Here is a 14,712-nt window from a genome sequence, read left to right as displayed (position 1 = left end):
TCGCGCACCGAGGGTTCCGTACTATTTAGTATTTGTTGTGTAGTATATTCAGTATTCTTGATTTAAATATTCGCGCCTGCGTTAACATGTTCATTCACCGACTCGCTCTCTTCCGTCATATCGGTTTACCTATAAACGTGTAGTAGCTATAGTTTAATAGAAATAAAATATTCAAGTGTTTGGAAGTGTAGTGATGTGTATTCATTAATTACCGCCCTCCTCCGGCACCCAAATATATTATAATAGTTGTTATATAATGTTATAGCGGCAATAGAAATACATCATCTGTGAAAATTTTAACTGTCTAGCTGTCACGGTTCATGAGATGCAGCCTGGTGACAGACAGACGGACAGGGTCCCGTTTTTACCCTTTGGGTACGGAACACTAAAAAGGTAAACAGAGAGATCTCTCTCTCTCTTTCTCTCTCTTCATCTCTTTAGTAAAGTACATAAAGTAGTTATGTTAGGTGAATAAAAAAACACAGGCTAAATAAAAATACGCATTTTACAAATTCAGACATTTTTAGTAGAGCCGCAATCAAATGACCTCATTTTAACCAAAATTGTCCTCTATGTAGGTCAGTAAACATTAACTGAAACCGTTGAACCCACAACGTTCCGCGACTTCATAAACTTGACCATCTTGTATTATTATTATGCGGCTAATTATAAATCTACCCCGTAACTTGTAAGTACAATCATCACATCGCCACACTTATATCACATTTAACCGATAATACCCACGCCGAATGCACACTATTATAAAAACAAACCTGTTGCCATCACGTGTTGGGTTCACTTCACTAAATAAAAATTAAAATAAAAAAAGCCAGAGACAACGCGCCTATACGATGTGGGAACTAGGGGAACGACTGGCCGGTCAGTCGACGGCCGCGGCGCGCGCAGAACGCGCGTGCTAAAATTCCCGCCATCCATTTACATTTTGAAACTTTTATTTTTATTCTGTGCTGTGTTGTGATTTTCAATCAAACAAAGGAATATTCGACAATATCGGTAAGTTTAATATTAAATTAATTCTCAATTAAATACGAGTAACGACTTTGGATTTATAAATATACTTTAGGAGTTACGGATAAAGTGCGGATAAACGAAATATCAAACATTTTAATGGTGAACTGTGCGCGCGCAAATAAAATAGTTTTATACGGAATGGCTTCATTTATTATAAAACTGTGTTGAATTTAAACAGGTGCCTGCTTTATAAACATTAATAATTTAACAGCAGTGGAACAGAATAATTTATACATACCTTATAAGCTGTTAACCTATAAGAATGCATATCGTAAGTAAAACCTTTATGGATGCATCGAGTTGGTGTAGCAACTAGCATTTCAAGGGCTTGAAACACGTGGATTTACAGTATTGAAACATTACGTTATAAAACAAGGAAAAATACCTACCATAACAGATCATTTATGTACACCACAAGTACCTATTACCGTAAGATCTAGTTTAGGTGCGTAACAACATACAGTCTGGCAAAAAAGAGTAGAAATTAAAAAGTGGCAACACTGTAGTGTCGTCCCGTTTTTCTTAGATTGATTTGAAAGGGACGACGCTACAGTGTTGCCTTGCCACGTTTTAATTTCTACTCTTTTTTGCCAGGCTGTAGGTAAGCCAGAATTCCTGAAATGATGATCTGATATATATTCTCGAATTATATGAATAATGATGAATCTATTTAGAACTTGCCTGACTCGAATTCAATTTCTACATAAAAGGCCAAAAATAAGGAAGTACTATTTTAGGGGTATTAACGTACCTACGTTATTTACATGAGTTATATAAGAATACAATCTCCAAACGCATATTTATTTACGTCGCAAATAAATAAAACGTTCAGTTTAATAAATGTACTTTTATTTGAATACCACAAGTTGATAGAGTAAAACAAAGAGTCAAAATAATTGACACTAATTTAAGTAATATGGAGCGCGCTAAATTATAATTACAAATCTGAAATCCAGTCTGAAAATCCAGTCTCATCAATAAAACTATTATTCTGAACTAATAAACTCGTGTTTATTATTCTAACGTTTGCAAATTTGAACAAGAATCTATATAAAAATGAAAATGAAAAAAAATGAAAATGAAAATATTTTATAACATGTTTTATAACAATGTTACATTACAAGGTAGTAGGTTGGGACTTCCTAATAAGTATATTATACCAATATTCCCTCTCAAACGCTGTCTGACAGTTCTCTAGAAAAAAGTTATTATAACCATAAACTAAAACCAGAGGATTTATTGGTGCATACAACATTTGTCATTACATAAAGCCATGTACAGAATAACTATTATCATAATTATGATGCTTAGGTACAAGTTACTACAATTAACTAAACTGGAGAACCTCCACAATATAGAAAAATCCCGACCAGTCTTACAACGTAACCGGAGAACCAACGATTTATGACAAGATCCCGACAAAGAATTGGAGGCATGCGGATAAAAGAAGTAACAGCCTTGAGCCTTGAGTATATTAACTATATGCAAAGCTTAGACTACCGTGCCATAGTCTCAGATTAGAGTTTAGACTAAAATACGTGAATATAGAAATAAAATAGAAAAAAATACGTGATTGATTAAAGACGAGGAAAAGAAACGAAGATAGCCGAACCGGACCAAGCTAACTATGCCCAAATTATGCAATGACTTCCATTTTGTCACTTCAATGTCAGTGGAGAGTTTAAGAAGGACTCAATTTACCATTTTACCCAATATTTTTGCTTCAGAATTTCACATCTAAAAGCAACTATCCACACACAAATGTGGTCTAGAGATTGAAAAGAAGATTACTTGTTCATTTAAACGCCTGCAACGTTTCTCCTAACAAGTTTTTATATCTATGTAATCTATGGATGCATTTCCATTTAAAGCTATGTAACATTATAGCGGTTGACGAGACCTATCATATGGACAATAGACCAATAAATGTGCCGGATGCACTATAACGGTGTAATGGATACTTCTACGACTAGATGGCAAGTATCGACAACGACATACATACATATCGAGTCAGTAGGAGGCATTCATATAGACACACAGAAAAATGTTTCAAATCAAAACTTGGATCTGAAATTTGTACCATTGATGATTATTTATGCGAGTTTGTATTTTTATGTAATTTTCTATCATTGCAAAAAACTATTGCGCATGTGTCGTTTAACAGTTTATTTATAATACTGAGAGATAGTATACATGATCTAACTCTAGTATCTAGTACAAACAGCAATTCTCTTAAGTCTTTTAACCGACCGTTGATGTAGGTAACTAATGTTTTTGCAATAAGGTGTACGTATGTCAGTTTAACAGTATTGACTGACGCTTGGTATGTTGTTGTGTTGATGTTATTATATGCTATGAAAGCAGTGTCTACATGGGAAGAAGTAGACGCGACGCCTAAAAACTATAATAGCACCGCGCAGTTATGAGACCCGTAACGCGCGTGCTGGAAAGCTACCTTGCGGAGCTAAAATCAGGAGTACTCACACACGTCATGGGTCGCAATACTTAATCACCTCCCGGGTGAAATCATCGCTGAACATAGTGCAGCAATATTAAAGCTAAACTAAAAAAAATGGCTTAAAGAATTATTTTCTAGCAATAGTACCTTAAACAAGAAACTATTAACAATATATAAATTTACTGTTTTTAAAAATATTGACGTGTAATTATTTATTACCAATAATATATATGGATATGAATATGTCAAGTCATGATTTGAGTTGCACACAACTATGTCAAACGTACAAATTATTCAATGATGACATTGATGACGTCAATAAAGACGTAAGACGTATGTGAATGGATGCAAAAAATATGGTAAACTGACTAAAAATATCTGTTGAATATTTCAGACAAACCTGTTCACATTTGTATTCTATTCAGCGATATTTGGTTCCTAACTTCGTTTGCATTATGCATTGTATAAATTTAAAACAACAGCATCCTATTTATGGTTTAATTTGGGTCAAAACCTAAAGTCAAAACGTACTAGAATTTATTTAATACAGTTTAATAAACAGGTACTTTCCTAGTCAAATCAGCTTCTTTTTTAGAACCGTCAAAACGATTTGCTAATATGGAATTTATATGAAAACGATAATAGTGACGTCAAGGATTCAAAAGTTTGATCAGATGCTGCAATGTAATAAAAATTGCATGCAAGTTCTTGCTAGTCTAAACCTCGCTTTAGTCCTTTACCATTGAGAAAATAATCAAATGGCTGACGAAGATTTCAATCTGCTTAGCAACATTACACGCCTTTTATGATACATGTCACATTAGTCACGTTACCTCAATCAATCCCAATAAGCCTATAGCCTTTTATGTCACGTCATATTACACTAGTAACTATAGTAGCAAATTCAAGTCTACTAAAGTGGACGTGAAGTTAGGTAAAATCTAACGCTAGAACATTGCAAGCTATACATATAGGACTTTATCTCAAAGGAATACGGTAAAAAATGGCATAAATATTGAATGGTTGATGTACTTGATTGGTTTGTTAAACTCCCGAATTGTTTTCCATACAATTAACGCGCGGCCGATGACTTTCAGTTTTGTACGTCAATTGTCACTTGCGTAGTCGCTTCCTTGTGTTGTTTACATTAGTAATGTAACCTTTGAGTTATGTGCTGAATACACTATGTTCCACCACTTCCACCAGAGAAAAATGGCAATTCACGAAACACTAATCCACGCCGGAATTAATAAGTAAGAGCCTGCCGCCAACATGGAAATTTTGAGAATTTGAATCTATAGCTCGAATATGCAAAAGCGTTAAAAAGAGATATGAACTGCATTACGTTTTTCCTTATGAATTATGATCAATGTTAAATATGGCGGCGGTAGCTGTCATCCCATAAAGCAGGGTTCGGCAAACTTTTGAAAAAAAAAACAGCCAACCAGTTTTAGGATTCTCAAAGTGTGAAGAACTCAAGAACTCTAAATGTGTTTTTTTTTGTCATTTGAAGAGCTACAGTCGTACCTCCGGCTCGTTAGCTACGGTTTGGCGATATTTCATACAAGATTATATCGAACTATTATAATGTTAACGGATGATTAGGTGCAGCCGGCCCTTGGATAAAAATCCTATTACCTTTAGACGTAAAAATGACAGAGGTCGATTCGCAAGCGGACAGAGCTGCGGGCAAAGTTAATCTCTATATAAATTAAAACCGAATAAAAACCATATCAAACCATAATACTTTGCATAAATTGAAAATACTCAGGTTGATAAACTGTAGGCGTTAACAATACAAATTTACACATTGGGAGTGTTAGAACAGGCAGGCGTGGCTCACTCCGCGATTTCTCGCGATGCTACAAGTACATGCGGCCCACACCAATTTTGGTGTCTAGGCCATAGTAGTTGCCGCGCACCGCTACGGAACGGACGCCTGCTCGCGCTTGCGCCACCTAGCGGTCATATCTGTCGTAATAGACGCGTTTTGTTAGAGTGAATCTTCTGTACCTAGTACTATTATTTATTCTGTGGAACAGGATATACGGTAATAACTTGTATTGGTAATACATACATTGGTCTACGTCACAGAAAACTTGTTGCTATAAATCTTATTTTTCAATTTACCTCCCTGGATCTTGCATATTTGAGAGATAGAGAGACATCTCTAGTTGTATGGCAAAATTAACAAGTTTCTCAACTCCGACCACGTTTACGTTTGTACCGACTTAGTGAAAATTCTGACAATGTATTTCTTTATTTATTTTCCTATACATGAACTTAATATTTGGCAAGAATACTTTGTGTGGTCAACTCTATGCAATAACAGCTCTCAGTGGAATACTTGATAACACGTTCATTATGTTAAAAATACACAAATCAACATAAACAAAGTATTCTGGTTGGTTACAAAGTACAAAAGTAAACGAACTAGTCAGTCAATGTTTGAACAAGAGCGATGCAATGTTACGAACTTATAACTACACGACCATTATACATGGTAGTGCCGATTAGATATCAGTTTCCGGAGATTCGCTATTTCAGCAATCTATATAGACTAATATTATAAATGCGAAAGTCTGTCTGTCTGTCTTTCTATCTGTGTGTTCCATCTTTACGCTTAAACCGCTGAATCGATTTAGATTAAATTTGGCATAGAGATGGGTTGAGTTGAGTCACTGCATGAGAAGGACATAGGATAGTTTGTATCCCGAAAATCATCCTTTAAGAAAGTAAAAAGCGGGGTGGAATTGAGCTAATTAATGAAGTGCCTGCTAATTTGTGTGCATAATATTATTTTGACGACCGGTCTGGCCTAGTGGGTAGTTACCCTGCCTGTGAAGCCGATGGTCCTGGGTTCGAATCCCGGTAAGGGCATTTATTTGTGTGATGAGCACAGATATTTGTTCTCGAGTCATGGGTGTTTTCTATGTATTTAAGTATTTATATATTATATATATCGTTGTCTGAGTACCCATAACACAAGCCTCCTTGGGCTTACCGTGGGACTTGGTCAATCTGTGTAAGAATGTCCTATAATATTTATTATTTATTTATTATTATTTATTATAATATGCTCAAATTGAATGATTGCTATGAGAATCTTTCCAGGCGCTATACTTACTTTAGCTGCTGTTACTAAATCCACGCAGACGAAGTCGCGGGCAAAAGCTAGTCTATAATAACGGGGATTGCGTTGTTAGAAAACTCCCGTTATTGACTGATTGTACTTAAAAACTGAAATACATGTCATATATTAAAGAAAAAGTGATGAAGCCCTCCAGTGGTGAAGGCCGGATTCAAACCGGCGTCTTTAGCAATCCGGGCTAACGTCCCAATATCTCGACTATATGCCATCTAACTAAGACTAGGCGTCTTTGACCAACTCTAAGGGCAAGCAGTACGCAAATCAAAAATACTTAATAAAATAATTTGATTTGTTTCGAAAGTTGTGATTGTACTTGTTAAGAAAATTCAAACAATCTTCTAACCTCGTAAGGAGCCCAATGTACATTACAATGAACACTCTGTTTCAATCTAATCTGAACCTTTTAAAAACTGAATAAAGTACAATTTCTTTTGTCTCCTTGTTTTCTCAAACGAAAGTCACCCTAATCTACTATACACAAGGTTCAAATTAAAAATAGGAAAACTGTATACCCAAGGCAAAAAGTTAATACATTCATCTTTAATCCTTATCCTCCTCATTACGACAATAATTATCTAACTAGTATGAAAAAGTAATTAAGCTAATTGCTGAACAGACTTCTTGAGGATAATCAAGACGGCCTTTGTGTGTTGATATATGTGATAATTGTAATAAACTTGGATCAATGGAAGTAGCGTCATGCTTAAATGGATCGAACTTTTTATCAACTGTACATTATTTTGTGACGCTGACGATAAGCGAGAAGCTTTTATCAAATACAAATTCTTTATTCGTCGATCATAGGTGTACACAACAATATATGATGGTAATAGTTATTTGTGCAACAAGAGAGGAAAGTTGTTTTTTCTTGCGAGTGTTTCTTTTGATTCCCGAAAAAGCGAAAGATTCTATAATTGAATCGCGAGCGAAGCGAGTGATTCTAAGTTAGAATCTTGAGCGTAGCGAGGGACTCAAAACAGGAGATGTAAAATAACTTTGCTCTCGTGTTGCACACATAATTTTTCACCTCAGTAGTGTGAACATATTAAAGGTTAAAATGTATTTCGAATTACACAGAATAATACAGAGAATAAAAAAATTGTAATAAAAGTATGAAGTGGCAGTTCATGGCCTTCACTAAATTAAAAAGCTACTTTGTTTCACTCCCTGGAGTGAGGAAAGTCGCACTTTCTTCACTCCTTGGAGTAAGGAAAGTCGCACTTTCCTCACTCCAGGGAGTGACGAAAGTAGGCTTGTTCGAGCTGCTGAGGTGAAAAAGAAATTGTTCCACTATGTCGTACACTCGTACAGTGCCAGCTTCCACGGACCGTAGTTAGAGTAGAGATCCCTAGTTCTACCGCGAAAGTCGATAATCGATATTTCGTTATATGCCTCTCTATAGCTCGAATATGCAAGATCGATAGAGAGGCAGATAACCAAATTTCGATTTACGCGGTAGGCCCTCTGGCCTTAATCAGTTAATCACATCGCTACTCGTAAATTGTACTCTACGTCATCAGTAAGATGACAAGCAATTGTCGCACATATGATAAACGTCGACATTGAGCGGGTTGCGTCGATGGGTGTGTCTGTATTAAGCCAATTGTATGGCTTGTGTTGTATCGCATTGTTACCACGTTCGCTGACTGTTTATAACCCCTATAGTAAAGACATTAAGGTCTAGTGATGGTCAGCTAATACTGTTGAAGAGTACAGTCGCCATCAGACATATCGGAGCGGCCGAGGTGCTCACAAATATCTGGACACGCCTCTATTACTAAGGCCACCTTGGCCGCTCCGATATATCTAATGGGTGCTCATCGTCCAGAGCTAACTGACAATGTGTCAACCTTAATTTAAAGACGTTAAGGTTCAACAGTGGTCATTTTGAGTAAAGCTTTATTGAGGTTAATTTGTGTTTGAGCAGCTATTTCAGTGAGTAATCAAAGATTTTTTGCTGAGTATACAAGGCACGTGTTTAGTTGAAGAATGAAAAATGAAAAGTAGAACAAATATTTGATTATCGACTATAAGACATAATTTTGTAAGTATATTCGTAAGTCAAAAGATTTACGAAAAATTACTTAATTCCAAAATTATTTTTTCTGAATGCAAACAAATCACATTTATAATTTACTAGCGCCCCGGACTCGCACGGGTGCAATGCTGATGTATTATACGCATAAACTTTCCTCTTGAATCACTCTATCTATTTAAATAAACAGCACCAAAATCCGTTGCGTAGTTTTAAAGATCTCAGCAAACATAGGGACGGACAGACAGCAGGAAGCGACTTTGTTTTATACTATGTAGTGATTATATACCAAAAGAGCTAGAGACGCTAGAGTTCAAGCCCTAAGGTAAAAAAAACTCAAATTAAAATTTAATCTCTTTTCCCTTATACATACCACTTATAGAAGAAACAAACATAATTTTTGATAGTTTGTAAATATACTACGAGAGGTGGAAAAATTCAAGAATTAATTAAATGATGCTGTGTCATCAAAATGATTGCTTGAGTTACAATATTTGTAACATGAGTATAGCATGATCACATAACCGCAATCATGTAAAATATAATAACAACGAAGGTGTGTTGTTCCTATTTATTAATGACAAGCCTCTTTTCTCAATACGTAGATATATTTGTAAGAGAGAACAAGATTTGAGAAGACATACAATTGTACGTGGCACTAAAGAGGATATAATAGGATAGAGCGGTACTGTCAAAAATTTTGTAACCACAGTAAATTCACTGCCATCTATCGACACACTTAAAAACTAAAAATGTAGATTTATAAAAGTACGATAAACTGTATTTAAATATGGATAAATGTTTTTTTTTTTTTACTTGCATTAATTATTTTTGTATGATTTTGACCCATGTTGTAACACTGATATGCGTTAAAATTGTTAAATAACAAACGAAACTGTAAACGCCCTCTATACGAGAGTAGGCCAAAGGTACTGGCGCCATCTGATCGAGAATCAAATTTTCGTGATTTTCGAGGCACGTTTTTTCCTTAGACTGTATCCATCTATTGCGGAGTTATATCTGTCTTTGGTGGCACTATTATGTACTCAGTACACAAGTTTCTAAACCGAAAACAACAAAGTGTATGGACTAATGCATAAATACATATGAAATCAAACAAAGAATCATACAAAGAGTACTCCAAAATAATGAAAACCACAACCTAAACCCTTATTCAAGGAAAATTTTGAGCTTAAACCACAAGACATTCTAAATTAAACCTTAACATTCCTCCCTAGAACTCAAATTCAATCGTTTTCAATTAGGTTCTAATTTCCTTTTACAATGTAAACTTTGTTAAAGCTGTTAAAAGACAACACATTCTAAACTACGCTTTATAACTGCTCCTTAGATATCAAATTTAAGTGTTTTTAATTTATTACTTATTTCCTGGAAATGTAAACATACAAAGCTTGGAGGTGTTCCAAGCCCTGAATCACTGAAAGGGACAAAGAAATTGGGAGCGAAGTCCTGAATATTCATGTTTAATGGAAATGCAAATTAAACCATATGAAAATATAGTCGAGTATTTATATCGAAATTGTTGCTGTCCCAATTTTAAATTTATAATAATAAACACGAACGCTTTATGAAGTTTTGAGAATCCATCCAACTTGCACATTGAATTGTTGCCATTGGACAAAAATGCTTTTGAATGTCGGTTCTGCTGTTCTTCTCTACAGATAGCATTTTTCAACATTCAAAATTATGTAAGCAAGAGCTATGTATGGACCTTTTGTTGTTTAAGTTATTTAAAGCGGTTAAAAATGGTGGATTCACACATTAGTTTTAAAGCTATGCAAAGATAGAGACGTACAGTTCACAAACCACTAGTTCTATATTTATTCTTAAATTCTTCTTAACAAATAGGATAATGTGGGGCTCAATGTCTTTTAGTTTAATAGGTACTAATAATAATAGATAAATAAATAGGTTAAAATGTTGTCGTAATAATGTCGACAGTATACAGTAAACACATGCACTAAGTTCGCATTTTAGCAACGCGCGCCATTTTCTAGGCTTATCTATGTCAAGATTGTCAAGTCACTATGCACTTTCCCCGCTGCAGCGTACGTGACTGCGTTTTCCTTTACTTAGATTAGATTAGATTTATTTATTTCAGGATAAAAATTACACTATAAATTTGCATCAATGTCAAAATTATATTTATCTCCTTATCATGATCGTCAAACATTACATACTAAAAATATAAAATAGATTAAAATAATGATGAGTATGATGACGCGGAAAATGAAGTGGTTTATGAAAATTACATAAAAAGAATACCTATGTATTGATCTTATTATGAATATAATCAGTGAAATAAAGTTCACACAACGCGCCTATTGCTACACTTCTCATAAAATTATCTGTGGCAAAAAAGCAACCGACATCAAAGCAGTTAAAAAAAAAATTGTTTTGTCCATATCTTGTATCCTATAATATGCCTATAATAGTATCCTGATAACGTTGGCAGGTATGGTTCGTAGTTTTCAAACAGTCCCCTTTCGGCTTATCCTTTGTCTATTGTTAAATGAAACCGCACGTGCTACTTACTAGCATAAAAAAATGGTATGGCCGTTTTAACCGGTTAGTTAATAATTCTTTTTTAGTGGCTTTAGCAGGGTAACTAGCATCAAATTCAAACCACAAAAATAATAATTGGGATCTTGAAATGATAGTAGACGAAATGGCGAAAGAAAATAATTGTAAAGTGCTAAGATTACTCCCATATTACTGCACACTTAACCCCATAGAATTAATGTGGGGTAATCTGAAAACAAGTGTCAGGAAAAGAAACACTGATCCCAAATTTAGCGAGGCGGTGCTAAAACACATCAGAGACATCGTCAACAGCACTAGTGGCCAATGGAAAAATTGCTGCAGGCATGTTGTAGAGATTGAAAAGAAAATGAAACGAGATTATGGGCACCCCTCTGTCATAATGAATGTGACAGAAGATTCCGAAGATGAAGAAACTAGTTAAAAAAAGTAGTCGTGATTTTTGTTATTTATTAATTGAATATATCTACATCTTTATTTATATTGTACCAATGCATGTTTATTTATATTTTTAGTTAGTAATTTATATTGTATGTATGTATAACTCATTACTGTTTGGCTGGTTGTTTATTATTTACATTGTATAAAAAAACGTTATTTTAGTTTATTAAAAATTTGTCTGTAATACCTATATATTGTAAAAAAGCCGATATTGTTTAAAAAGGGCATATATGTATTCATTTTGTTAAATATAGTTTTAGTTTTTAGTCTGTAACATTAGAGAGGAATATTTTAATAGTTGATTATTTGTAAAACGGATTATTATCTAATGTTATTATTTAACTGATTAGTAAAAAAATGTTATTATTGTTTGTTTTAAATATGTAAATACATACTTGTCATGAATCCATCAAAATGTTTTAATCGCAATCCGACCCTGTCTCTTACCTGGTTCGTGCATCGTGGCGAGCGCGGGCTAGTCCAACGCTAAAAAAAACCAGTGTAAGTGCGCTCTCCGATAACGCGCCTTTGTTACGCATATCGATGACACATTTTAGACTGGTTCTGTAGCGTTCGACTTGCCGGCACTCAGTAACCGCAAAGACCACACAGCTAAGGAATATGTTTTCCCATTAGTTCATTTTAAACCTTATTGCAATCTCCATAGAGTGGTAATTGAATAACCGGTTAAAACGGCCATACCATTTTTTTATGCTAGTAAGTAGCACGTGCGGTTTCATTTAACAATAGACAAAGGATAAGCCGAAAGGGGACTGTTTGAAAACTACGAACTATAAGATGGACGCACCATTACTCAAACACTGGAATGGTCTACATGTGCAAAGATGCTGAGAAATGGTGCGTCTAGAGTGCCTAGATTTTATTTATTTGATTTTCTGTTTCGTATTTCTCCTTTTTCAAGGGAGGTTTCACCGCACCGCTCGCCATCGGCAGGGTGTTCATCCTCACACCTTAGCACCTGAATGGTCGCGTACTGTGCGGTTTAAGAGGAATTTCCTCCCGCGTACGCTTCGGCTGTGGAGTGAGCTCCCTGCCGAGGTTTTGTAATATCTCCGGTGTTGCAGGCGTCCATAGGCTACGGTAACTGCTTACCATCAGGCGGGCCGTATGCTTGATTGCCACCGACGTGGTATAAAAAAAAAGGTTTGTTTTTTACACGGGCCATGGCCAAGTATAATAAATATTTGCAAATATTACAGTGTGTCGGATATAGTAGATGAGGTCAAAAACTTCCTGGTTATACGGCATAAGGTCCACCGATGGTATAAATGGTATAGGGCCCCTGGGGCCCGTTTCTCAAAAGCTTGTAACTTGTAATACAAGCGGATGTCACTTTTTGGCAGCTTTTGAGAAACGGACCCCTGGTAGTGGTGATTCTAATTTAGTTTTTTCATGTGATGTGCGAAATGGTTTCATTGTTTTTATTAAAAACGATGTGACAGTTTCAACGCACGTTTAGATGATGTGATGTGTTAGATAACTATTTTCAAGATCACAAGCATGTTAATGTGTGATTCTGTTTCGTTTTTATTTTCGGTCCGTGTCACCTCGGCCGAGAGAAAACTTAAATATAATAATGTGTGTTTCGATTTAGATATTCTACAAATAAATCTTAGACTACCGGTAAAGCTATACCATTGAATACACCTATGCATTGAGACATTCTGATTTCATAATTGTTTTCAGATTTGTTGAATTGCGTTGAATCAGAGTCGTGTCTAATAAATAAGCATCTCGCTTGCACTTTATTGGTGCGTGTGAGATGCCTTAACCTCTCGTGTGCCGGGATTATTTTTTTCTAATATACTCATGGACAAATCTAGAGGAACGCAAAAAAAGGTTGAATTACTGGATTACAGCACCTAAAGTAGGTAATTCTAATTTTAAAATTAGTAATTAAACTTTCTTTGCGTTCCTCTATGGGGTTGGCAACTCTCAAAGGTTTGCAGAGATGGCGCCATATCATAGCTTGCCCCGTTTTCTATGAGATTTGGCTTAAAGGCTGGCATCCAGGGCATTAAAAAAACAAAAATTTGACACAATTCTAGGGTTTGACAGGGCAAGCTATGCTGGCGCCATCTGTCATTTGTCCATGAGTGTAGTTTCCTCTACTATACTAGGACTTAAAAACAAATTAAAAAAAGATGGACTTCGCGTTATTAGGCTTCTTTATTTCAGCTTGTGCGTCGCATTCCTTGTACAGTCAGATCAGATATATCGGAGCAACAAAGGCGGTCAAAATCGGAACATGCACTTTAATATCTTCATCATCTTGAAAATAGAGGCTTTGTGTGTGATATTTGTGAACACCCGCGCCGCTCTTATATATCTGATGGCGACTGTAACCTAAACCCTTCGTGTTTAAACGAAGGATAGCACAGTATTTAAAGACCATTGGTAATTCAAGTATTGAATCACGGCAAAGATAACATTAGGTATATGTATGTAAAACATTTTGCAATTATTCCTTCACGTCACTGCTAGAGTAGCAAGCAAGGTCAAACGATCATAGTCCACCACAATAAATATAGGAAAATGCGTAGATCTCCTCTAGAATACAAACACTAAACGATATTAATAATACATTGTATGCGTTCTATTTAATTTCTAATATATATTTATACAAGCCTATTAAATATTCTATAGATAACAATAAAAAATACATAAACGCGGAAAATATGTATATTTTTGAAATAAAATTAAAAATTCAATTAACATATGTAGCTAGAACAATACTGAACTGAAATTTAAATCAAATTCTGAACATCTTTATACTACTAGTATAACTAGTAGTATAGTAGTTATAAGTAGTAGTGTTACTATACTCACTATAGATTATTATTCGATAAAACGGGACTTAATTGCGTAATTCGGGTATAGGGGGTTTTCAGAAAAAATGGTAACATTCACTTTTTTCGAAAAACCTTCAACTTTTGGATTATTTAGACTCAGAATCACGAGTACTATTGAATGAGAAAAAGAAAAAAAGTGTCCCCAGTTTTTCATACTGGG

The 14,712-nt window shown here is 35.1% G+C and overlaps 3 protein-coding genes across 4 annotated transcripts in view; 2 read left to right on the top strand and 1 right to left on the bottom strand.

Moving 5' to 3' along the window:
• LOC134749941 (retinol dehydrogenase 12-like) overlaps positions 1–14,712 on the top strand; it is a 463,382-nt gene that overhangs the window by 86,995 nt on the left and 361,675 nt on the right. The window lies entirely within an intron of this gene.
• LOC134749967 (GPI transamidase component PIG-S) overlaps positions 1–14,712 on the bottom strand; it is a 65,634-nt gene that overhangs the window by 28,840 nt on the left and 22,082 nt on the right. The window lies entirely within an intron of this gene.
• LOC134749913 (protein I'm not dead yet) overlaps positions 860–14,712 on the top strand; it is a 57,824-nt gene continuing 43,971 nt past the window's right edge. For both annotated transcript variants that reach the window (XR_010128528.1, XM_063684925.1), the window contains exon 1: positions 860–1,014. The gene's annotated coding sequence lies outside the window, so the exon portion shown is untranslated. The remainder of the gene's footprint in view (positions 1,015–14,712) is intronic.

The sequence above is a fragment of the Cydia strobilella genome, chromosome 19 (genome assembly GCF_947568885.1).
Source record: "Cydia strobilella chromosome 19, ilCydStro3.1, whole genome shotgun sequence".
Classification (NCBI taxonomy): domain Eukaryota; kingdom Metazoa; phylum Arthropoda; class Insecta; order Lepidoptera; family Tortricidae; genus Cydia; species Cydia strobilella.
The sequence above is the reverse complement of the archived record's forward strand: the minus strand, read 5'-3'. Positions and strand labels throughout refer to the sequence as shown.